This window comes from Oncorhynchus kisutch, linkage group LG10, assembly GCF_002021735.2.
Source record: "Oncorhynchus kisutch isolate 150728-3 linkage group LG10, Okis_V2, whole genome shotgun sequence".
Classification (NCBI taxonomy): Eukaryota; Metazoa; Chordata; class Actinopteri; order Salmoniformes; family Salmonidae; genus Oncorhynchus; species Oncorhynchus kisutch.
In genome coordinates this window covers 40,442,486-40,469,833 of record NC_034183.2, presented here as the reverse complement: position 1 = coordinate 40,469,833, position 27,348 = coordinate 40,442,486, and the positions used below count along the sequence as shown (strand labels likewise).

Sequence of the window (27,348 nt, the reverse complement as noted above, 5' to 3'; positions counted from 1 at the left end):
AGTACCGGACAGGTTGAGGTCTGTTTCCGTGGGTCCAAAGTCAAAACCGCACACGTGAGCCTCTTCACAACAATGACAAGAAAACACACACTATTTCCATGATGCTCAACGAGATAAGTGATCTACAATCTACAAACACCATGTTTTAAGAACAGTGAAGCATGACTGGGGCTGATGATATGAAGACTGACATCCGCTATAGTAATGCCTGGCCGGAAACGATGGATGTTACATCACCATAGCAGTTACAGCAAATAACCTCCTACTGACAGCCTTTTAATAAATGCCAGCTGATCCCGCAAACCACAGGGGGGCGAAGCCTTAATTGAACGTCATGGGTCGTTATGAGTCCCTTTGCTACACTGCAGATTGAATTACATTAATACAATAACACACGCCAGAGAGGAAGAGAAGAGATGGGGAAATTAGATGGGAGAGACGAGTCTAGAGGTGGGTGAGAGAGAAAGAGGGAGAGGACAGCTGCGCCGTCATATCACTAAACAAACCCACTGAACAAGCGGCAAGAAATTGCAAACGGCAGCCGAACGAATGGCTGAGCGAGACAACAACACAACATCTGGGAGTTTCTCATCAGTTGGTACCAGGTGCACAGCTCTAGAACGTCTTTGATCAACTCCCTCACATGTCCACTATCTGTGTTTACCTTTACTTAACCCTGAGAAAGTGGACATAGCTGGTCACCCCCAAACACACACACACACACACACACACACACACACACACACACACACACACACACACACACACACACACACACACACACACACACACACATGTACACACACGCACAAAACATACACACACAAACATACATACACACAGTACACACACACACACACATCCAGGAGTCAGGGGGTCTTTACTCAACATTTCTCATTGGAACGTTCTCGTTGCTTGTTGTTAAGAATCGTCTGCAACTTAAGCAGAAAATAGAGGGTTGGGCATTTGGACAGCCCAATTAGTTTCTTCTAATAAGCTGCCAGAGTTGGAGTTCTCCCTCCAGATGACACAACACAGAACACATCGACTCCACAGAGAAACCAGACAAAATCTCCATCTCTCTGTCTGGAATGGAGTAATACATTATACTGTGTGTGTGTTGTGCGAGACCAGCCGCCCACTTTCATTAGAGATAAAGAACAACACAAACATCAATTATTTATTCACCCAGCCCCATGGCTACCCTATCACAGCCTAGCAGACTTAGCATAATGGCTAACCCTTAGCGTACCTCCCCATCAGAGGGAAATGGGGGTTTCTGAGGGAAAAGCTACCTCTAATTAGCGCGCCACGGGGCTGCCCTACAGTATATGTTGAAATCGTCGGCATGTTAGAGCTGGCTTCCTAGGCAAAGAGATGAGGGGGAAGGGATGAAGGGAACGGAGAGGAAGAGAGAGAAGGAAAGAGGGGAAGGGACTGCTGTCAGGAGAGATGACAAAGTTGGGTTGTGTGTAGAGGAAAGAGACAGAATCTAATTGTATTTGGCACATGCTTCATAGGCAACAGTTATAGACTAACAGTGACTTACTTACAGGTCCTTTTACAATAAGGCGGAGAGAAAGATAAAGAATGGAGAGAGGGATGGCAAGGGATGGAGGGAGATGAGGAAGGGCTGGGCACATGTCACATTAGACTGGATCAATTACAGCACTGTCAAATTATATCAGATCCCCTGCACTCCCTTCTGCACATAACAAACAACACACATGAATGCACGCATCACATTTGCAAACAGAAGCAAACACAAGCATTTGCATATGCACAAACACATTTTCAAGCACACAGACGTGCACACACGCAGATTACATGCCACAAACACGCACGCACACACACACACACACACACACACACACACACACACACACACACACACACACACACACACACACACACACACACACACACACACACACACACACACACACACACACACACACACACACACACACACACACACACACACACACACAAAAGCCAGCAGACCCCAGGTAGTAAAAGTCTGCATGGTAACAGTCAGCAGCACTGATGTAGTGTGGAGCAGAGCAGGCACCTCCATTTGAATAAGGAGGGAGTCAACACTCTCAAAATTCACACACTATTGATTGTATTACTGTGACAGCTACAGAGCCATGTTTCCGCACACACACTTACACCTACATGCACACACACATATACACAAACATAGGGGCACACTCTCATACGCACACACAAATGCAGGCAAATTAGTTGGCTGGTTACCAGTAAGGGTAAACCGACTGCATGTTAATTTCTCTCCATTTGTGTATTAGTGTATGTGAGCTCAGCCCAGAAACATGAGCTCAGAGGCTGCCTGTTCCTCCTGCAATGCAGCAGCACCAACGTCAAACAGGAACAGCAGAAACACACTAAAACGAGCCACCCCTCTCTGCTATCATAGCAGCCTGACTTGACACAGAGCAAACCGGAAACACACACAGCAGACGATCCCTCGCGCGCACACAGGCATGTGGAAGAGTCACACACTCCACAGCCTGACACACACATCTCTCACCTGCGCTGCTCCGAGCATCGCGTCCCCGCGTACCCCGCAGAGGGAGAGGAGGAGGGGGTGGAGAAAGAAGGGTACAGAGAAAAAGGAAGGAACGAGGGGGACTGAGAGCGTACATAGAGTGGAGAGAGAGAGAGAGAGAGAAATCGACAGGACTGTCAAAGGGAAGAGAGGGAGAAAATAGACTGAAACAGAGATAAAAGGAGGTGAGTCACAGGGAATAACGGAGAGCGAGGGGACTCCTCTCACCTGCTATGCAGCCAGCTCCTCTGTTCCTCTCTTCCTCAACTCCTTTCCTCTCTGCCGTCTGTACACACTACCGCTGCCTTCCCTCCCTCACAACTTCAACCCAACACCCACCCGAAAAAAAAAAAGAAGTGAGGAAAAGAAAGGTGTCGGTTGGGGTCTGAGAGGAAAGGAGAGAGAGCCGATAGTCAGGCAGCAGCTCTGTGTAGGATTGATCACCCTCTGCCTGCCTACAGCGATGAGTTGGCCCAGGAAAATAAGACCAGGAAAGAATAATACCCAGGAACACACAAGCCAAACAACACCGCTACAGTGCGTGTGTTTGTGAGCTGTTCTGCTGTAAAGGAATGTATCCCCCCCCATCCCCTGGAAAGAGAATTGGCCCACACACTCTCTTACCGTCTCCCCATCATCTCGCTGTCTGGTCTTGAGAAGTATGGCCGCCCCACCACTCACCGGTCTAATCATTACTGTAGGGCCAGGAGTCAATGTTTAAGCGCTATCTGTTAAGCACAGCCCTATCACTCACCCACTCACACGCTCACACACACAGCCACACTAGGGTTGGGCGATACTTGGGGATACCTCTTCTACGATATGCTACAGCAAATATGTGATATCCGATATAATTGTTTTGTGCCGTTAATGACTAAATCCTCCCAGACTTCCATTTTTCTTTTGCTTATTTAAAATATTATAGTCACATTCTCATTTAATAATTTTTGTGTGGTGACAAGATAATGTTTAGTTAATTCATTTAGACTTCATTTTCAACATATTGATAGAGCCTAACTAATAAAACTGGAGAGTATTGATTTGTAAAGGTTTAAGAAATTATTGTCTTTTACTTCAAGATATATTGTCTATGTCAAATATCCCAATATTACATTTAATCATATCGGCCCAACCCTAACACACACACGCATACAAATACACGCATACACACACACACAAATACACACACACACACACACTGCCGTTTAAACAAGGCTCTACTAAACAGGCTCTATTGAACAGGAATACAGCATCTCTTATCTTCCCCCGGCATAAATTCTTCAGGCGGGATGTGAGCAAACCCTAAAGACAATTACCAAGCCACCTTTATTATAAAGGGCGTTGTGCACAGAGAGGGACACACGCACTCATGTGCGTAAACAGGCACACACACACCCACACCCAAAACGCACGCGTACATGCACTCGATGCTGCTCACGCAGAGTGTTTTCATTAAACTGGCAATAGCAGGAGAAATAAGGCGATTTAGGATATAATTAAATTGCCATAAACAAGACACAGACATGGATCATGTCAATATCGACACACTTCCATATTTACACAGCACATTTTCTAAGCTGTTTACTGTACTGTACTCTCAGCTAAATAAACAACAACCTGTGGTTGGATTGGACTATTTTTCATTCTATCCTTCTAAATTTTAATTGCAATAAACCTTTAAGCGTATAAGCAAATCCATCTGGACAGAACCATTTCCCTGCTCCCATTTTGATTTAGAGGTCTGGCCATGGTTTGTCTAATCACAGAAGTGAGAACCATATATCAGGCAGCTCTGCCTGTGTCAGACCTGGCTGAGGCTGTATTTCACAACTAAACTCTGGTACACTAAGCTGAAGTAGGCACCGAACTTACTTCAGGATTACTTGGAAACACCCTACGTAACAGTACTGCCCGACACACGCACGCGCATGCACACACACACACACACACACGCACACACGCATGTGCACATAGGTGCACACACATGCAAGTGCGCACACACACACAGCTACCGGTAGAACTGTGAATCATTGGCAGTTTTCTCCCTCTCAGTTTCTTCTCTGTAATGGGAATCGAGAGCAGGCCCCCCATGCCCAGCAGACAGACAGACTGGATCACGTCCTACTGGGCACAGACGTGAGTTCAATGTCTAGATTTGATTTACATTTGTTTGAGTTGTTAGGTAAAGTTAAAAAGAAAATGAAAAAAAACAAGGGATTTAGGTTCAAATGTGGGTGTAAAAAAATACTAAATTCCCTGACCTTGATGACTTTTTTCAAATCCAATCAGTGTTTCACGTTGATTCAACGCCATCACATTGAATCATTTTGTTGAAATGACGTTGATTCAACCAGTTTTTGCCCAGTGGGATCGCTGGAGCACACACACACACACCAATACAAACAAACACGTGTAAAACACCCACACCCACACACACGTTAACAAGTTTCCCTCTTTCTGTCTCACAGGCTCACCAGATCTCCTATCACAGTCCCCAGACTCCTCATAAATACATACATACACACACAAAAACACACACACATATTGTACCAGCCAGGTCAACCGTGGTATAAGTCAGTATTCAACATCCATCCATGTCTGAGGATGTGAAAACCTGCCACTAGTCGCAACTGTGAACGATGTTGTAGACACTGCGGATGGGCGTAAGCATCTGCTTCTGATTCCAAAGGTTGCGAGTTCGACTCCAGCGCTAGAAAGTTATTTTTAAGCCTATCCCAAACCTTAACTCTTACCTTAACCATTCGGAGTTAATGCCTAACCTTAAGATTGCAAGAGTTAATGCCTGAACTTAACCTTAAACACCTTGAAATTTGACGCTTGAGAAGCATGGATGAATGTCTAATTCTGACGTGAGACTGTGAGAGCTAGTTCTAATGTACGCACACGCACACGCACACACACGCAGAGTGCCCATGTGGGGAGGAACATGGGGTTGCAATTTATCAGTGGATTGTTCCCGAAAATGGGTCACACAGACATAGATGCAGCAGGCAGAACCATAAAGGCGCGCTGGGAGTCTACGCTGTGAGATGGTCGTCTGTAACAGAGATGTGAACGTTGTGCCCGTATCTGTTGATGCATGTAATGCAGTAAGACATCACGTCTGCTTTCAAAACATGCACATATGTAGTATATATTGTAGCCGTGTATAGACACAGTATAGGGTTATGCTACCTTTAGACTTTCACCCACTGGCAACAAACAGAGTACCCATTATCTACAGACTGTATGTACATGTACAAGGACTGTATGGACTCTATAGATACGCGTTCCTTACTGACTGTACCTAAAAACCCATGCTGTGCGGTATGTAGCCTACAATACCGCAACCTTAAACCCTACTCTGTGTAGCGCACAGAAGCCTTAGAAAAATACATTGAAACCAAGAAAACATTGGAGTCATTGTGTATGAAGAAAAAAAAAGAACTACAAATGACAATAAGCTTTATAGCAGCTTTATAAAAATGTTGAAATAACACGTGGCTGTGAGGGATGCTGCACGTATCTAAAAAAGGTTTTAACTGGCAGACTCACAGTCACAGCTCAGCAGCAGAAGCCCAATGCACACTGCACTAGACCTGCGTTCAGATACTAGAAAACCATGTCAAATACTTTTAGCGGTGCTTTATGGAGTTTGCCTGTACACAACGGAACCAATAACAAATGGCCAACAATGCAAACTCACCCACCTGGCACTCCAGGCAGGCTAAAGCAAACGCTCCAAGTATTTGAGATCGAAGTCTCCACTGCACTTAGTCTAACACTCACGTGTGTGTGTGTGCTTCACTGGTCCAGCATGCCCAACGTATTGTAAACCATTCACCCCGGTGAGCTGAAAAACATCTCATCACCATATATAGGCAACCCAGTGCATGATTCTTTTTATCAGTTTCAGCTCGTGCAGATGGAATGCTTGTTGTCTCTTTTTCCATTCTCATGTTCTTTTCTTTACCCCGTTCCTATCAGATACACGTGTAGTAAATGCACGCACGCACACACACACACACACACACACACACACACACACACACACACACACACACACACACACACACACACACACACACAAACACACACACAAACACACGCACATACACTCTTTCTCTCACTTTCTGTCTCACACACACACACACACACACACACACACACACACACACACACACACACACACACACACACACACACACACACTCTCTCTCTCTTTCTCTCTCTCTCTCTCTCTCTCTCTCTCTCTCTGTCTCACACACACACGATATTGCTTCCAGATACTCCTGGGTCTCCACAGTGAAGTGATAACAGGCTGTAGTGGTACTCGCTACACCGACTATCAGTAGGTCCACAAAAAGTGAAATCTAAGCAAGCCTAAGTACCTAACATTTAGTGATAATTCACTTAAAATGCCTTTTTTTTGTGCCAAGCAAAATGATCGAACACCATTGGCGGTTAATTTGGCATATTTTAACCAAAAAAAGAGGCTTAATACAAGTCATTTATCTTATTTCAAAATATTGTTCTAGATATTTGACCTTAATATGACGATTAAGGTCAAATATGTTGAAATAAGATAAATAATGTGCTTTTTGCAGTGCATATACAGGCTTCGTGTAACTATAGGACACATGAACTAGAGTAACAGCGTATACTCACCTGACACAACATTAACATCATCTCAGTTATATGTCCACATACAAAATATTGCTGCATTGTTCTGGGCGGACCGAGTGAAGAGCCAGGGCGCCATTTACACAGAGGAGACTTCAAAGACTGGTAGAGTATGATTGAAAATGGCCAGAACAAAAGAAAAGCAACAATATTTATATTAACTGCTGAGGTACTGTTAAACACAGTACATGTCTTGGGACGGCAAACTGTGTGTGTGTGTGTGTGTGTGTGTGCTCACATGTGCGTGTGTGAGCGTACGTGCTTGAGTGTGTATAAAGAGGGCTGAAATTAAAGCGCCGGCGGCTATAGTGAGGTAGGAAAGAGCAGAGTGGTGGGTGGGACTGTGATTGGGCCGAGTCGGGCCCTGCGTGGACAGACATCCTGAGGAAGAGCAGAGTGTGAGGAGCTGATAAGACCAGCGGAGGGAAAGGACTGTTTACGTTATAACGGACGCCTTTGAGTCGCACTGCTCCTGAGACACACAGGCTAATGGAAACACTGAACTAAAGAGAGAGAGAGAGAAAGGGAGAGGGGGGAGATGGGGAAAGAGAGAGAGTGGAAGGGGGACAGATAGAGAGATACCCTTGTTGACCCATGACTGACAGGCATTAGAACATGACACAAACACAAACTAGCCTTCTGTTGTCCTGCCAAATGGTTATCTTGTCTGTCTACCCCATCCAGTACTGTCTGTCTGTCTACCCCATCCAGTACTGTCTGTCTACCCCCTCTAGTACTGTCTGTCTACCCCCTCCAGTACTACTGTCTGTCTACTCCCTCTAGTACTACTGTTGTCTATCGACCCCCTCCAGTACTACTGTTGTCTATCTACCCCCTCCAGTACTGTCTGTCTACCCCCTCCAGTACTACTGTCTGTCTACTCCCTCTAGTACTACTGTTGTCTATCGACCCCCTCCAGTACTACTGTTGTCTATCTACCCCCTCCAGTACTGTCTGTCTACCCCCTCCAGTACTACTGTCTGTCTACCCCCTCCAGTACTACTGTCTGTCTACCACCTCCAAGACTGTCTGTCTACCCCCTCCAGTACTGTCTGTCTACTCCCTCCTATACTACTGTATGTCTACACCCTCCAGTAATGTCTGTCTACCCCCTCCAGTACTGTCTGTCTACCCCCTCCAGGCCTGTCCGTCTACACCCTCCAGTACTGTCTGTCTACCCCCTCCAGTACCAGTGTGTGTCTACCCCCTCCAGTACTAGCGTCTGTCTACCCCCTCCAGTACTGTCTGTCTACCCCATCCAGTACTGTCTGTCTACCCCCTCTAGTACTGTCTGTCTACCCCCTCCAGTACTGTCTGTCTACCCCTTCCAGTACTACTGTTGTCTGTCTACCCCCTCCAGTTCTGTCTGTCTACCCCCTCCAGTACTACTGTTGTCTGTCTACCCCCTCTAGTACTACTGTTGTCTGTCTACCCCCTCCAGTACTGTCTGTCTACCCCCTCCAGTACTGCCTGTCTACTCCCTCTAGTACTACTGTTGTCTGTCTACCCCCCTCTAGCACTACTGTTGTCTATCTACCCCCTCCAGTACTGTCTGTCTACCCGCTCCAGTACTGTCTGTCTACCCCCTCCAGTACTACTGTCTGTCTACCCCCTCCAGTACTGTCTGTCTACCCCCTCCAGTACTAGTGTCTGTCTACCCCCTCCAGTACTACTGTCTGTCTACCCCCTCAAGTACTGTCTGTCTACCCCCACCAGTACTGTCTGTCTACCCCCTCCAGTACGGTCTGTCTACCCCCTCCAGTACTACTGTCTGTCTACCCCCTCCAGTACTTCTGTCTGTCTACCCCCTCCAGTGTTTTTGTTCAGTCCGTGTTTCTCCTGAGACTCCGGGACAATAATAATCATTTTCATCCTAAGGAATTCAATCTGTTCTCTCTCTCCTCCTGTGTCTGTCTTCTACATACTGTGCAGGCAGGAAGGGAAGCAGGGAAGCCCTCTAGTTAAAATGGAACAAAACAGTTATGACAGGAAACAGAGAGAGCGGGAAGGATTTTTTCTCTGTTCTTTTCAATCCCCTTTTCTCTTATGCACACGTCCTTGTTGTCATTCACTTTTTCTGTCGATTTCCCCACATTTAGTTCTCTCTCAATGCCTTTCTTATAAACATAATGTAGGCCTGGATCTATTCACTTAATTTCTCACTCCCTCCCTTCCTCCATCTGTCCTCTGTCTGTTTCTCACACTCACTCGCTCTTTCATCCTGTTTCCTCCACAGCCCTTCTCCCATCCTACCAGTCTTCAGCAGTGTCAGTGTAGGGCATGTGTCTGATGACAAAGTGCTCCAGACAGCCATGATGCCATTGATTTAGACAGCGTGGGTTGTTGCTGGGTGATTGTGGATCTCTGCTTTAGTCTGCCCATCCATGTCTCTCTCTCTCTCTCTCGGTCTGTCTGTCTGGGGCTCATAGCTTTGGCTCTTGCAACGCCAGGATAGTGGGTTCGATTCCCAGGCCCAGCCATATGTCAAATGTATGAACACATGACTGAAAGTCACTTTGGATAAAAGTGTCTGCTGAAATTACATATATTATATTATTCTCTCTCTGGATCTCTCACTCTCTCTCTCTCTCTCTGTCTCCCCACCCTCTCCCCCTCGTTTCCTTCACTCTGTCTAGGCGGGAGACTAAACAGCCTCTGCTGTCGCTAATCGCAAAAGCCAGAAGTCAGAGTCATGGCCAGCAGACACACAGATCACTGGAGGAGGGCAGTAAAGCCTGGGTAGAGGGCCTGTGGCATGTAGAATGTAGCTCAGCTCATTATAATATCAAGATGACTGTGTAACCTGAGGGGTACTGTTCACATTCCTGAAGGGGCATCATGCTACAGTAGGTTCAAGCCCCTGACGGAAGCAGTTAACCTTGCCTCAGCAAATAATGAGCTCAACAAATGGGCCATTTTTCAGCCATACTCTACATTATTGTCAACATAATCAGGCATTCTAGACCTCTGTCTCCTGGCATGGGTTAAGAAAAGGAAGTTCCTCGCTCTCGTGTGTGTGTGTATGTGCGTGTGTGCGTGTGTATTTGTGTGTGTGTGTGTGTGTGTGTTGCCCGTGTGGGCAATTTGTTGAGTCTGACAGGAAGTAACTGAGGGTCACGACCCTGGAAATATTTCCCGGGAATCTCTAGTTACATAACCACTAAGAAAAATGTACAGTATTAATGGATAGAGGAAGCAGGGATGTCGAGAAGGTTCATTTGGTTTCTGCTACTTACGATGCAATCCAATTGTATAATAATGCTCGTTGCTCACGTTTTACAATTTGACAGAAATTTGTATCTGTCGTGGTAGGATTAGTGTTGTGTCACAGGGGCATATGGTTTTACAGGCCAGATCTCACTGCCTTACTGCAGCAGAGTCTCTTCTGTTGTAGATTATAAGACGTGCTTACAGAACAACAAGAGCTGCCTTTATCTGCCCAAAGGGAGTCCGAGCTGTGTTTGCGTAAGGTTTTTTTCACCAAAAAAACAACAACCGCCAGGACATACATCTTTGTCATGCACACCAACAGATGAAAAGCACCGCTTTTAAACTCTACCACATTGAGAAAGACTCGGGGGATTTGCCTAATTGCTGATAACAATGAAAATAGCTTTGTAAGTAAATAAACTGTTCGTCTTAGGAACGTTTGGGTAGTTTACTTTGGTACAAATCCAGCGCCTTCTAAACTAGAAGAATGTAGCCTATGATCCATTACTCCTATAGAGTTTGTCTGATTGCCTCTCTTGGCTCTCCCTTCACCCCTGGTTCGTAGAGGAGAGGAGAGTATCCCTGACTGTTTCTCAAGGCCTGAGGCTGTCATGTGGACAAGGTCTGGTCTGCAGACAGTCACTCTACTGGACGTCTGAATTACATATTCCCCAGCGCCCGACTCTCCTACCCCCTCTAGCCACTCCTGCCTCTCTACCCTACCTCACCAGCCACTACTCCTGCCTCTCTACCCTACCTCACCAGCCACTACTCCTGCCTCTCTACCCTACCTCACCAGCCACTACTCCTGCCTCTCTACCCTACCTCACCAGCCACTACTCCTGCCTCTCTACCCTACCTCACCAGCCACTACTCCTGCCTCTCTACCCTACCTCACCAGCCACTACTCCTGCCTCTCCGTGCCTCTCATCCTACTTCGATTTGTAGTCAGGTCTCTGATCCACTCCCTCAACGCGCTTAGAGAGCACGCTAAGCACAGCGAAACACAAAGCGCATCACAGGATATTGGATAGGCGTGAAGAATGGGGCCGGGCGAGCTGGGAAGATAAAGTTGCCCACCACGGTCTGTTGTTTATGTGTGATGTATTCCACAGGGTCACACAGAGAGAAGTGGGAGGCTGAACATGCCCCTCGACACAAAGAGGAAAGGAGGAGTGTGGGGGTGGGGTGGGGGAGAAGACTCAATCTAAGGAAAGGAAAAGAGCACAATAGAGGAGAGAGGAAAGGAGCAAGGAATCAAAAAGAGGAGGGGAGAAAACAGAAGAAGAAAAGGGGGTAGAATAATAAGAGAAATAGAGGGAGGAGAGAAGTTGGACCATCGACCTATGGGCTTGTATGAGTCAGTCATAATCACATTCACTAGGAGTAGGGTGGTTTGGCTCCCCTAGAGATGATGGTCCGTCAGTTAGTCAGCTACGTTCTGAGAACCATATATATGTTTCTTAGAGGGTGGTTGTCCTATGGTTATTTTGCATACAACCTTATCACAACTTTCTGGGAATGGTGCAGGATAGTTGCTTCCCCACTGGGCACAAACTGGTTGAATCACATTGTTTCCATGTAATTTCAATTCAATTGAATTGCGTTGATTTGAAGTCTGTGCCCAGTAGGTTGGCTTCAGAAACATTCTTAGTCCAACATTTTTTTCTTTGTATTTTATTATTTTAACAGAACGTTTCCTAAAAGTTCAAACATGGTTACATTTCATTTACATTTTGGTGATGTTCTAGGAATGTTCTCCAACTGGTTTGGCATTGGGAATGTTCTCAAATAGTTCAGAGAACATTAAGAAACAAATTCTTCTGTAGGAATTTCAATACTTTTCTACAGGTTTCCTCGTGGTTTTATTTAAAGTCATGTTCTCAAATTGTTCAGAGAACATTAAGGAAACTTTCCATAAACACTTAAAAAAACATTTGCATTTAAAAACATTTCAAAACATTTGCATTCTGTTCTCAGCATCAACAAACTCTCTCTATCTTCTATCTTGTTAAGTGTGTTCAGGTGTGTTTGCCAATGTCACTAATTGGCCACACCTGGTCTTAATGCTCGATTCCTTTGAAATGGGATCGGTTTGAAAAGTCTTAAAAATGTTTTTAAAAACATGGCATGATATCTCCATCCTGGTGGTGCAGCATAGAGAACAGAAGACCATAGGTTGGAATCTCACTGACACCGTGCCGTAATAAAAACATTTATGGATTTGCATGATTAATGCCTAAGCAAATGAAATTCCATGTGTCCTGTGCTTGGAGTTCAAAACAGTTAACCCAAACTTAGCTATCGGTGTTATTAAACGTCTTATTGAAAAATGTTCTCTGAACTTTTTTTAATTACCTTCAAATAACCTATCATTTGTGTTCTCAAAAGGTTAATAAAACCTCCCTGCCCAAGGCCCTTCTCCCCCGATTGCTCAGGTTGGCCAGGTGGACAGCTCTAGGAAGAGTCTTGGTGGTTCCAAACTTCTTACATTTAAGAATGATGGAGGCCACTGTGTTCTTGGGGACCTTCAATGCTGCAGAGTTGTTATGGTCCCCTTCCCCAGATCTTTCCTCAACATAATCCTGTCTCTGAGCTCTACAGACAATTCCTTTGACTTCATGGCTTTTTTTTTGTTGCTCTTACATGCACTATCAACTGTGGGACCTTATATAAACAGGTGTGTGCCTTACCAAATCATGTCCATTCAATTGAATTTAGCACAGGTGGACTCCAATCAAGATGAAGAAACATCTCAAGGATGATCGGCACAGTGTTCAACACCATAGTGCCCACAAAGCTCATCACTAAGCTAAGGACTCTGGGACTAAACACCTCCCTCTGCAACTGGATCCTGTGTCAGCAGTTCCTGCAAGAGGAAGGCATTGATGCTATGGACTGGCCCGCCTGTTCCCCAGACCTGAATCCAATTGAGCACATCTGGGACATCATGTCTTGCTCCATCAACTAACGCCACGTTGTACCACAGACTATCCAGGAGTTGGCGGATGCTTTAGTCCAGGTCTGGGAGGAGATCCCTCAGGAGACCATCCGCCACCTCATCAGGAGCATGCCCAGGCGTTGTCGGGAGGTCATACAGGCACGTGGAGGCCACACACACTACTGAGCCTCATTTTGACTTGTTTTAAGGACATTACATAGTGTGGTTTTCCACTTTAAATTTGAGTGCGACTCCAAATCCAGACCTCCATGGGTTGATAAATTTGATTTCCATTGATCATTTTTGTGTGATTTTGTTGTCAGCACATTCAACTATGTAAAGAAAAAAGTATTTAATAAGAATATTTCATTCATGCAGATCTAGGATGTGTTATTTTAGTGTTCCCTTAATTTTTTTGAGCAGTGTATATATCTGACATGGAATATATATATATATATATACACCCAAACAAACCAAAAAACACACACACCCAAACAAACAAACAAACAAACAATACACACACACAGGTTATGGGTCATACACACACACACACACACACACACACACACACACACACACACACACACACACACACACACACACACACACACACACACACACACACACACACTATAGCCAATGTGTACGTTACACATTTCATTGCAAATTGCAAAATAATTAAATAATAATAATAATATTTTTGCAAAAAAAAAATATATATATATATTTATATTTCATAAAACGGCATTAGCACTTACCTGTCCAGAAGTACGTCCTGTCCTTGCAGAAACAGCCCCTCAATGTTCATAACACTCAAAGATTCCTCAAACAAAAAAATCTGTCTCACTTTCCCGATCATTCTCTTCTATAATCTGGTGCAAATCTGTATACTTAGACTTGGACTTCGCTTTTCCTAATTTATTCGCCATGATGTCTTCAATGAAATCGTTGAAAAAACACTTTCCTAAATACTACTTTCCATAACACTACTGTGCGTAACAAGCGTGACTGCAACTACTCTGATGGTCAATGGCGAGAATGAAGTTTGTTACGCGTGTGTTTACAAACAAGGGATGGTGGTCCAACCCATAACCATCACATACTGGCCTTTACCTCAGCTCATTGGCTATCTACCCAGCTAGATTTCAAGAAGATCAGTGGTCATTGGGCAGAAATACAGTCAATCAACGAAGCTTCGCTAATATAATTGGTGCGCAATGAAGTCATTGCTCCTTGTCTTCAAATCAGTTCACTTCGGTCACTTCGGCTGTGTTGCAAACATCCATAGGATTGCAAAGAAACCAACTATGTCTAGATAAACAATTGTTTATCGTGTGTAATTACGTTGAATGCTCATTAAAAAGTTGATAGAGATGGACACAAACGGTTTACAAAATGTTTCATTTTAGGCTATAAAAATAGATTTTATCAAAGAAAATAGCACTTCATTTGATCACTGGGACCCTCAGGAAGAGAAATAAGAGCAAGAAACCAGAATGTCATCATTTTACCTTCAGATGTGAATGTGTCAAAACTGTCATGGCGGAAAATGTTTGTGGTTGTTGATTGCTCTTCTCAAACAAAAGCATGGCATTTGTGTTCTGGAATAGCGTTTTTAAATCGGAAAATGTAGTTTGATTACCAAGATTCTAATCTTTTGAAGGATGTTAGATGTGTGGCCAAACACGACTCCAGCATCATCATCAGGCGGGCCGAACAGGCCCCCATTAACATCGATGGGACTCTACTGGAGCGAGTCGAGAGTTTCAAGTTCCTTGGTGTCCAAATCACCAACAAACTATCATGGTCCAAACATACCAAGACAGTCGTGACGAGGGCACGACAAAACCTTTTCCCCCTCAAGAGACTGAAAAGATTTGGTATGGGCCCGCAGATCCTCAAAAGGTTCTACAGCTGCACCATCGAGAGGATCCTGATCGGGTTGCATCACTGCCTGGTATGGCAACTGCTCGGCATCTGACCGTAAGGCGCTACAGAGGGTAGTGCGAACGTCCCAGTACATCACTGGGGCCAAGCTTCCTGCCATCCAGGACCTATTTAATAGGCGGTGTCAGAGGAAAGCCCATAAAATTGTCAGAGACACCAGGACCCCAAGTTATAGACTGTTTTCTCTGCTACTGCATGGCAAGCGGTACCGGAGCACCAAGTCTAGGACCAAAAGGCTCCTCAACAGCTTCTACTCCCAAGCCATTAGACTGCTGAACAATTCATAAAAATCGCCACCCGGACAATTTACATTGACATACCCCACCGCTCTTGTACACTGCTGCGACTCCCTTTTTGTTTGTAACCTTGTGAGCGCAGGGTACAGTAAATTAGAAGGTTTGCAGCCAAGGGGTGGAGAGCATCTGTAAAGCCTACAGGGGAGTGAACATGTATAGAAAACACACATAGTTGCCAAAGCTACAAAATTAGATCTAAAAATAACTAGGTAAGATAGTAAAGTGAGAGAGCGGTGTGGAGCCTTTCTCGCTTTCCTTCCACAAATAACTCGACAGAACGGTCTTTGCTCCGGTGACAGTATTAGTTTTGCCGAGGTGATCACCACTAACACGACAGCCACTTACAGCTGCCACTGACAAACCAGGGAAGACTGAAGTACTAACACTAATTGCTATTTGCCTCTCGGAGGTGAAGAGCACACCTCCCTGTACTAATTGCTGATTGCCTTGGAGAGGAGAAACCACTCCACCTCCAATACAGCCACCAAAACATGTGTCATGACTGACCACGAGAATCCAAATAGGTCAGATCACGTGTGCAATGAATAACTTCAATCAGACTCCCATTCACCTGAAGGTAGAAGATCCAGACCTGTGCTCTCAAAATTCATCAAAGGAATGTGCTTAATCCCGCTGAAACTCTAACACTTTCAAAAGCGAATACTGGAACAATATTTAGAACGTGGGTAATGGTCAGAGGCAATCTATAGAACACTAATGTCATTTTGTTTGTTATTTTGTGATGTCATTAAAAAATGTATTAACAGAAACACTTTCATAATTTTTCATATTACATGCTCAACTCATAGTATGAAAACCTTAGCTTTGTTAGTGTGTGTACTTTCCAAGTTACAGTATTTCCTTAAGGAAGGGATGCGATTTGAGAAGCTATAAGAGATAATTGTTTTCCATAACTTTGCACAGTGAGTAATCACCGCCCCAAAGTGAGGTCAGGGAGCGTGCCAGCCATCCGGAACCGCCCCTTTTGAGCAAAAGGTATAAATGATGGGTTACGAATTAACACATGGAACCAGAAAAAGTGTGAAGTAGCAGCTACATGTTTAAAGTGGTTTGAACTTTGAATCTCAACCGAAGGTAGAGACAATAAAATCACCTCCCGGACGATCACTGGTACGGCAAATTAGCTGTCTTAAGTAAGGTGGCTTTGGAAGCGAATTTAAGTAGGACCATCCTGTTGCTCTGCTCAAAGCATCGTATTTTGCTACTCTTATCACCCCACTGGGGAACCATCCATACGACTGGCTAGCCTATCTTCAAAGAAGCATCTTCAAGAGCGAATGGAAGAAAAATAAACTATGTAGTTCTGTTCAGGACTACCCGACAAGTCACCTGATACCAGACAATGACGAAGAAGGACAACAGTAGAAGAATTGTTGGAACCATTTCGGACAACCAGAGCCTTACACGCGTGCCGCGAAAAGGCCCAACCCCCTTTCCAAGGCTGCCCCTTCACCGAGAGATCCCCAGCGAACGCAGGCATTTCACGTAAATCCATTCACGATATCTTGCTCAAACGGGCGGAGGTTTGTGTGCAAAGTACAGTGCCTTGCGAAAGTATTCGGCCCCCTTGAACTTTGCGACCTTTTGCCACATTTCAGGCTTCAAACATAAAGATATAAAACTGTATTTTTTTGTGAAGAATCAACAACAAGTGGGACAGAATCATGAAGTGGAACGACATTTATTGGATATTTCAAACTTTTTTAACAAATCAAAAACTGAAAAATTGGGCGTGCAAAATTATTCAGCCCCTTTACTTTCAGTGCAGCAAACTCTCTCCAGAAGTTCAGTGAGGATCTCTGAATGATTCAATGTTGACCTAAATGACTAATGATGATAAATACAATCCACCTGTGTGTAATCAAGTCTCCGTATAAATGCACCTGCACTGTGATAGTCTCAGAGGTCCGTTAAAAGCGCAGAGAGCATCATGAAGAACAAGGAACACACCAGGCAGGTCCGAGATACTGTTGTGAAGAAGTTTAAAGCCGGATTTGGATACAAAAAGATTTCCCAAGCTTTAAACATCCCAAGGAGCACTGTGCAAGCGATAATATTGAAATGGAAGGAGTATCAGACCACTGCAAATCTACCAAGACCTGGCCGTCCCTCTAAACTTTCAGCCCATACAAGGAGAAGACTGATCAGAGATGCAGCCAATAGGCCCATGATCACTCTGGATGAACTGCAGAGATCTACAGCTGAGGTGGGAGACTCTGTCCATAGGACAACAATCAGTTGTATATTGCACAAATCTGGCCTTTATGGAAGAGTGGCAAGAAGAAAGCCATTTCTTAAAGATATCCATAAAAAGTGTTGTTTAAAGTTTGCCACAAGCCACCTGGGAGACACACCAAACATGTGGAAGAAGGTGCTCTGGTCAGATGAAACCAAATTTGAACTTTTTGGCAACAATGCAAAACGTTATGTTTGGCTTAAAAGCAACACAGCTCATCACCCTGTACACACCATCCCCACTGTCAAACATGGTGGTGGCAGCATCATGGTTTGGGCCTGCTTTTCTTCAGCAGGGACAGGGAAGATGGTTAAAATTGATGGGAAGATGGATGGAGCCAAATACAGGACCATTTTGGAAGAAAACCTGATGGAGTCTGCAAAAGACCTAAGACTGATCCAAAACATAAAGCAAAATCTACAATGGAATGGTTCAAAAATAAACATATCCAGGTGTTAGAATGGCCAAGTCAAAGTCCAGACCTGAATCCAATCGAGAATCTGTGAAAAGAACTGAAAACTGCTGTTCACAAATGCTCTCCATCCAACCTCACTGAGCTCGAGCTGTTTTGCAAGGAGGAATGGGAAAAGATTTCAGTCTCTCGATGTGCAAAACTGATAGAGACATACCCCAAACGACTTACAGCTGTAATCGCAGCAAAAGGTGGCGCTACAAAGTATTAACTTAAGGGGGCTGAATAATTTTGCATGCCCAATTTTTCAGTTTTTGATTTGTTAAAAAAGTTTGAAATATCCAATAAATGTCGTTCCACTTCATGATTGTGTCCCACTTGTTGTTGATTCTTCACAAAAAAATACAGTTTTATATCTTTATGTTTGAAGCCTGAAATGTGGCAAAAGGTCGCAAAGATCAAGGGGGCCGAATACTTTCGCAAGTCACTGTATATGGTTATTGTAGGTGAGAGTAATTTCTGAAAGTGACAATGTTGTGTCCCTGTTCCTATCGCTCCTTCTCCATCTCTTCTTTAACAAGCATCCATGTTGTTGTCATTCCTCTAGGGACATGCTTTCAGTGTATCACGTCTCCTGTCAATAACCGGTGCAGAGTGTGTGTGTTTATCCTGTGTTCCCATTTAATTAGCTAGTAAATAAACAATTCAACCAATTTGTGTAGTACTGAATCATAAGTAAGGCTCTGGTTGTCGCAGATGCAAGGAGGTTACGACTGTTCAGAATGATGATATGATACGAGGTTATGATTAATAAGTTGACTGTTTATAGATGTGATAGGTAAATACCTTTTAGAGTTTAAGATGGTAACTCTTTAATGAACCGCTCTCGTGGTTCCCCAGATCCTAGAGTTAAGTGTTGCATGATTCATTTAATTGGGTAACAATTACACATAGTTAGTTGATTCAATAAATAACAGTCTTCAGATTCATGTCAAAGTCAAGTCACGACACAAGTCACAAATTGCCCTGCCCCTTGATCCTGTTTAATGTGTCAACAATCAGCTGCAAGTTATGAGCAGTCAGAAGATCACACACCAGGTAGGCTTCTGGAAAGACAGGCAGCTCTTAAAGTAGATGGCCATAGCTGGCAAAAAAGACTATTAGACAGACAAAGCTAAAGACAAAAAATATACTTATCACTCCTGGAGATATCAGGAGTCCTCTAGCTATAGAATGATGCTAGCTTGCCAACTGTACTGTTGCTAAGATAAATTTCATCAGCTAGTTAACTTCATATTAGCTTATCTTGATGTGGGTCTACTTATCATTGTAAATTAAAAACTTGTGCTCCAAATGCATTTGTAGATAACAGCAATGGAAGGCGGTGAAAGGATTTATGCTCCAGCTGTCAGAAAAGGGAGTAGGTGTACTAGTTAGATTGGGAAGGTTGTGGGATGACATTATGCAAATATTCTCCAGTTTTAGTCCCTAGAGAGAAACACTATGAAGACAGACAGAGAGATAATAGTCAGGGCTGTCTAACTAATCAAATGAAGCCAGTTTCTTTGTGATGTCTGTCCTCAGATATGGAGAGCTGTGAAAGCCTGTCTGCAGCTGGTTTCGGTCCCAGTGAAGGTCCCAACAGACTGCTGGCACAACCTTGTATGCCATGGGTTGTATGTGTTCATACACTATATGGCCAAAAGTATGTGAACGCCCCTTCAAATTAGTGGGTTCGGCTATTTCACCCACCCGTTGCTGACAGGTGTATAAAATCGAGCACACACCTAAGCAATCTCCATAGACAAACCTTGGCAGTAGAATGGCCTGTAATGAATAGCTCAGTGACTTTCAACATGGTACCGTCATTTACCTTTTAACCTCTTGATCCTATGGCTGAATACTGCCCCCTTTGGAGGAAGTGCGTGCCCATAGTAAACTGACATTTTTTTTCCTCCAAAATTGCTAATATATGCATATAATTATTATTATTGAATAGAAAACACTCTAAAGTTTCTAAAACTTAAATTATGTCTGTATGTAAAGCAGAACTCCCAGGGCAGCCTTTCTTCCAAACACCCTCCTCTCAACAGCAAAGTTGGGTCAACTTTGACGTCATCGCCCCCACCCTTCCCAACCAGCTACGGATCCAGGAATAGTTTGTGCGTGTTTTTAATTGTATTTTATTTTTTATTTAAATTTTTAAAATTTTTAAATTTTTAAATTTTTTTTGTTTCTGTGTGTTCAGCGCGATGTCTGCTTTCAAATGACGCGTCCTTTGTTAGAATCTAGCGCGCCCCCATCCTTTGGCGGGCGAAATCATTCGGGTCACGGGGAAATACAGGCACTCTATTGCGCACGCCGGACACTTTTTCCATGAAGCACCAATTGACTTCGGTTTATCTGTTAGCGCTGATCTTTGTTTTACACGATTAAAGCATCCTAATGCTCGATTCTGCACTTAGTTTGACCAGTTTAGTCGACATATAATATGTAATTTTGAAGTTTTGATGCGCAAGAGTGCGGGACCAGAAGTCATTTTGGGTGCATTTCAGCTGAAGCTGTAAGCATATGCTAATACAGAGACACACAACTTGAAACCAAACGATGTATTGGGTAAGTATAACTCCTTCCTCGTCTTCTGATCGAAGAACATCAAAGGTAAGGGAATATTTATGTGGTTCATTTTGGGTTTCTGTGCTCTCCAAACGTAGAGGAGACATACAGCTAATATCTGAGCGCCGCCTCATATTGTAGCCTAGTGAACGAATTCTGTAACGTTAAAAATAAATGTAACACAGCGGTTGCATTAAGAAGAAGTGTATCTTTGTAACTATATGTAGAACATGTATATTTAGTCATGTGTATTGCTTGTTATCTGACGTTATCTGTCGGAGCTATCATAATTTCTCTGGACATTTGAGTAGCATTTTTCAAAATTTTTGTCATTGTAAACAGAGATTTATGGATATAAATAGCATATTATTGAAAAAAAATTAAATGTATTGTATAACATGTCCTATTACTGTCATCTGATGAAGATTTTCAAAAGGTTAGTGAATGATTTATTTTTTAATCCTGCTTTTATAATTTTATATTTTCTGGGACAAAATGGCCGCCGCAGGTCTTTTGTTTCGGTGGTGGTCTAATATAAATGTGTGGTGTGTTTTCGCCGTAAAACATTTTAGAAATCTGACTTGCTGGGTAGATGAACAAGGTGTTTATCTTTCATTTGAGCTATTGGACTTGTATAGGTGTGGAGGTTAAATATTTCTAAGAATATTTTTTTCGCATTTTGCGTTATGGTAATGAGCTGAGCCTGTAGTCACGCTCCCGGATCCGGTATTGGTAGGATCAAGAGGTTTTAAACTTTATTTATCTAAGAAAGTCAGCTAAGAACAAATTCTTATTTACAATGACGGCCTACCCCGGACCAATTGTGAACCGCCCTATGGAACTCCCAATCACAGCCTGGAATTGAACCAGGGACTGTAGTGTCACCTCTTGCACTGAGATGCAGTGCCTAGACCACTGCGTCACTCGGGAGCCCACCTTTCCAACAAGTCAGTTTGTCAAATGTATGCCCTGCTACAGCTGCCCGGTCAACTGTAAGTGTTGTTATTGTGAAGTGGAAACATTTAGGAGCAACAACGGTTCAGCCACGAAGTGGTATGACACACAAGCTCACAGCCAAGTGCTGAAGCGCTTAGCGCATAACAATCGTCTGTCCTTGGTTATAACACTCTCTACCGAGTTCCAAACGGCCTCTGGAAGCAACATCAGCACAAGAAGTGTTCGTCAGCAACTTCATGAAATGGGTTTCCATGGCCGAGCAGCCACACACAAGCCTAAGATCACCATGCACAATGCCAAGCGTCAGCTGGAGTGGTGTAAAGCTCGCTGCCATTGGACTCTGGAGAGGTGAAAACGCGTTCTCTGGAGTGATGAATCACGCTTCAATCTAATCTTGGTTTGGCGGATGCCAGGAGAACGCTACCTGCCCCCATGCATAGCACCAACTGTAAAGATTGGTGGAGGAGGAATAATGGTCTTGGGCTGTTTTCATGATTCGGGCTCAGCCCCTTAGTTCCAGTGGATGGAAAATCTTAAAGTTACAGCACACAGTGACATTCTAAACTTTGTGGCAACAGTTTGGGGGAGTTTCAGCATGACAATGCCCCTGTGCACAAAGTGAGGTCCATACAAAAATGGTTTGTCGAAATTTGTGTGGAAGAACTTGACTGGCCTGCACAGAGCCTCGACCTTAATTACCCCCATCAAACACCTTTGGGATGAATTGGAACGACGACTGCAAGCCAGGCCTAATCTCCCAACATCAGTGTCCGACCTCACTAATGCTCTTGTGGCTGGATGGAAGCAGGTCCCTGCAGCAATGTTCCAACCTTTAGTGGAAAGCCTTCCCAGAAAAATAAAGGCTGTTATAGCAGAAAAGGGGGGACCAACTCCATATTAATGCCCATGATTTGAGATGTTCGACGAGCAGGTGATACCGAAACGTTGGCAAATAACCATTAAATTGCTGGAAGTGTGCGACTTTCTTTCTTTTGATAGTTTATAGTCTATTCTTCGTTAGTCAGCACCTCCACACAAACTATTATTCTGGGTATGCGCCAGCTCATGTTTTTTTATCGAAGAGCAGGTGTCCACATACTTTTCGTCATGTGTATTTTAGCAAATGTTGTACACAACAGCACAGTTTAAATCACACAATGTAGGCTACAAATGTATTACAACTGTATCATGCCAATCCTTCTCCTGGAGGGATGCTGGGTGTGCAGGCTTCTGTTCCAGGCCAGCACTAACACACCTGATTCAACTTATCAAACCTAATGAGTTGATAATACTGTGTATTATTGCTGGTCTGGAATAGAAGTGTGCTCACCAAGTAGATCAGGGAGGGGAGCAAGGTTGGTCAACTCTGGTATGGACTTTTTTGTTCACCCAAAATGATGCTTTAGTAATAATAGCCTTCTTATTAAGATGTCTAACATTCACAAACAAGTTACATTATTTGTATATTTGGAAATTATTTTTGGATTCATTCAATGTTGATTCATTGAATTGAAGTGTTTAAACTTGTTTTAATTGTTAACTTAAAAACATTTCAAGATGAACTAGGGTCAATGTTCATTCACCACAACCCTGCAATAAAAAGAGCAAAGGGGATCTGTCTCTAACTGTGGTTTCTGTGTTTCTTTCTCAAGGGAACATTACATTTTTGTCCAGTTGTGAGCTCTCCAATCGGTTTTATTTGATTATCACTCTGTCTCAGGGTATGAGCCATGTGGACCCAGTTTGCAGCTTATCATAATGGTATGCATCACCAATGCGGCCATAGTCCTACAGTATGATGGTGTAACTGGCCTGCTGGGCATGTGCAATCAATGTGCCCCTTGTCATTGTACATCTGCAGCAGAAAATAGCTAAACTCACACATCCTTTGCATGTTGATACTAGCTATATGTTCTCATTTAAAATTACACCAGTAGATAATGTATATGAGGCTAACCATCAGACGTTTTCAACATGATCTTTCTGACATTGTTTTGTGCAAATCCAACCCTTGTGTTCTAGGTACAGTACCATACATGAAAACAAGGATCTGGCAATTTGTAGGCTAATTAAAAAATATATAAAAAAATGAAAATAATGTGGCATGGGGAGCCTCGTTAATTTGCTGAGAATATTTTAGAATACAGAGACAAAAACAGGTCAATTGCATGGAGGAGGATTGCAGAGATGTTGGTGTTGATTATGGGTAAAGGGAGATTTGCACAACAATGTTTGCAAGTCAAAGCCACAATTTTCTTTACCCATTCATGTGCATGTAGGCCTATGTATTTTGCAGGGAGTGAGCTATAATCATCAATGTCATGACACCGGTATAATGAAAGAGCCATAAGCTATAATATATGAAAATCATAATGTTAAGATACCATCATCCAATTGGTAGCATATTACATGGGAAAGGCATGCTTGGTGTATAATTTACAATGTTATAATTAGTGTTACTGGTGATTTCTAATCCTTTGTTGACTTTGATCATAGTTTTGAGGTCTAGGTTGCTTGATGTTCACAGCTAGCTAGCAGCACAAGTAAAACTTGTTCTCTCTTCACCCGCCATCAACGCCAACAATCTCTGCAATCCTCCTCCACGCCACTAAGCTGATGTATCCTAGCAAAGCAAAATCATATCGATTTGGAAGAGCAGACACAACGATGATTGGTTTTAAACTCCGTCTTCTTGTTCGACGAGGTTTAATGGCGATGGGGGGGTACAGGGGTACAACTCCCTTATACTTTGCTTAACCCTACCATCTAACACTACACTCACAATTTATTTTATTTTATAGTAATAAAAAATAACACCAACCTACTCCACTATTTAAATCTATTTAGTCCTACTTCAGGCCAACAACCTGAAAGGACGAGACACCACCACTTAACACACCCTGTAACTCTTCTGACGTCAAGTCTCGTACACCCAAATACCTCTCTGCAGCTGCCGCCACAACCTCAATTGTCTGCGACTTACGTTCCATCCCTGCAGTACAGTTAATAACCATTGCTGTAAATGCTAAAAATCCAATCTTACTGAAACATATATCACTTGTTGACCTATCTCTTTGTGCTGGTACAGATCTACTACTCACACCCCTCCTCTCAGGATCCCTCCCCCTTGATCCTTCTCCTTCTACTTTCTTCACTGTCTCAGCATATGACAACTTCTCTGACCCTGGAAACCTCAACCTGCCTCTCTTGCACGGGACATTTCTGATTCCCAGTCACATGGGCACCCCTACAATTAACACATTCCACTACTTTCCCCAATGCTACACATTCCTTTGTCTCATGCCCTTCTGCACACTTCTCACACCTAGGAATCTCCTGCCACATAAGTTTAACACCTGTAGCAACGTAATGTATTTGGCACAAAAGCTCGTACAGGATAACTTATATATCATAACATCACTTTGTCGGGCAAAGACTCAACATCAAAATTCAAAAGAACAGACAACGACTCTTCTGTTTCATCACTCACGCCACCCTGTCTGCGTCAATTATCACACAACCATTTCTGGATACTCTCACCGATTCCACTGCACCCAACTCTGTTTTCACCCACCCTGAAACCACAAATGGATCAGCCAAAAGGCAAGGGTCCACTTTTCTCAACTTCACTCCTACTGTCACAGACTCATCTTTATCCTGAACCTCGGTGCAAGTCTCGGGCTCCCGAGAACTTCACCACCCCTACCACCTCCGACACTTCACCCTCATTCACTTCCATTTCTCCTCCTGTCTTCAGCTCACTCTGCTTACACTTTCTACCATTCTTCTTTAACAAACCATCTCCCTTTTCCTGCCATTTTTAACCGACTCAAGTTCACCCTCTTCCTCCCTCTCTCTCTTAGACCTCCTCTGCTGCTCTTATTCCCTCCATTCCTCCTCTGTATTCCAAGTATACGTCTCCTTGCGATAATACTGCACTTCTCCTGACATATATCTTGTTCTTGCCTTCTCAAGGGACCCCATTTAACCGGCTGTCACAATCTCGTAAAATCAGCACGAACCCCTTGGGACATAGCTCAACAGTGCATCCCACTTCTAAAGCAGCCGCTTCCCCTCTATGTTCTTCTTTGTCAGTAGTTACTGCAACGCTTTTCCACTTTTCCATCGTTCTTCTTGAGCTCACTTCCAGCTCTTGGCTCCATGTTTTTTTGGAACTATGTTTCACGAACGGAAGATTTTCAAGTACATATTTGCTCCTCACCTGATTGGACAACGGCAGAGGTGGCCGCGTGCAATTTGCATAAGCTCTACTTTATCGCCCCGCTAGCAGGGTTCGCACCACTCACCTTTCCACAATCCCCTGTGCATTACTCCTCCTCGTGCTCCCGTTGAAAACGAATGTGGGCCGAACTTCGTCTGGGGGATTCAGAAGTGGCGGAAACCCAATGTCGGAGTATGTCATTGTCAAGTTCATAGAACTTTGGCGATACATTGATCCATGAAAGACAGACAATGTGATTCTTCACTAGCTCCACCTTCGTGTCCACGTTCCAGGAGTCAACAGACCACAACAGTTCAGCCTCACTGAAGTTTGCCCAGAATCACTGTAAATAACATCATCATGCACACAAGCTCTCTCTCTCTCTCTCTCTCTCTCGCTCTCTCTCAAAGAAAATGCAAATCAGGTCACCATGCGTGATTGTACAACCCTGATAAAATCTCTACACCACCTATGTGAAGTAGAGTTAGGAACACAATCGTGGGTGACTTGACCGGCCTGTTGCTGTTCACAGTGGGTAGTAACCCGACAGCAAAATGAGAACAGCAAAAGTGTCATGTATGGACCAGAGCCATGGCGGACATATTGACAATTTAACAACCTACTTATGCGTTTCATGTGTTTTGCAGGACTGAGGACTCCCGTGCTGTGCAATGCAGACCAAGGACAGAGGGCTGAGCAAGCAGTAATATTGTAATACTGACATAAAGTGAGGATGTGGATGAAATTGTAAATAGAAATATTGCAGCATGGGTCCATGTCCTGTTTTGGTTATCATTCAATGCCTTTTTTTGGGGGGGGGGATAATGTTTACTTAACCAACTACAGTTACAAACTGAGCAAACAATGGAATGGAAAATACATGATTACAATGTGCGGGAAGCCCACGTGTTCATTATAGTCTACTCCTGCGTACGAGGTCCTGTCACACATGTACCGAGGGTTCCCAATGTTACAATGTTTGAGGGGAGCCACATTGACATTTCAATTGTTAATGGGGGTCGTCATGAGCACCACTGACATTAGAACCATGCCTGTGCTCTAACAAGCCGCCACTTCCTCCTCTCTTGGCTATAACCTATAATACAGTATACACATTCTGGTACAGGAACAGTGGTGTTATTGTTCAGAGAACACAAGCTAACTAGTAATGTTGCACTCCATACCCGTCAGCAGTGTAATATATGGGTGAAGTTTGATAGTACTAATAGGCTAGTGGC

General features: G+C 43.7%; 1 protein-coding gene across 3 annotated transcripts in view; it reads right to left on the bottom strand.

The window, feature by feature from the left end:
* Positions 1-27,348, bottom strand: part of LOC109898144 (KN motif and ankyrin repeat domain-containing protein 4) — a 96,168-nt gene that overhangs the window by 30,054 nt on the left and 38,766 nt on the right. Inside the window, exon 1 of one of the 3 annotated variants that reach the window (XM_020492969.2) lies at positions 3,194-3,310. The exons of 1 other annotated variant lie outside the window; for it this stretch is intronic. The gene's annotated coding sequence lies outside the window, so the exon portion shown is untranslated. Of the gene's footprint in view, positions 1-2,797; positions 3,133-3,193; positions 3,311-27,348 lie in introns of those variants that run through there. One more of the 3 variants, XM_020492970.2, reaches the window with a different exon arrangement.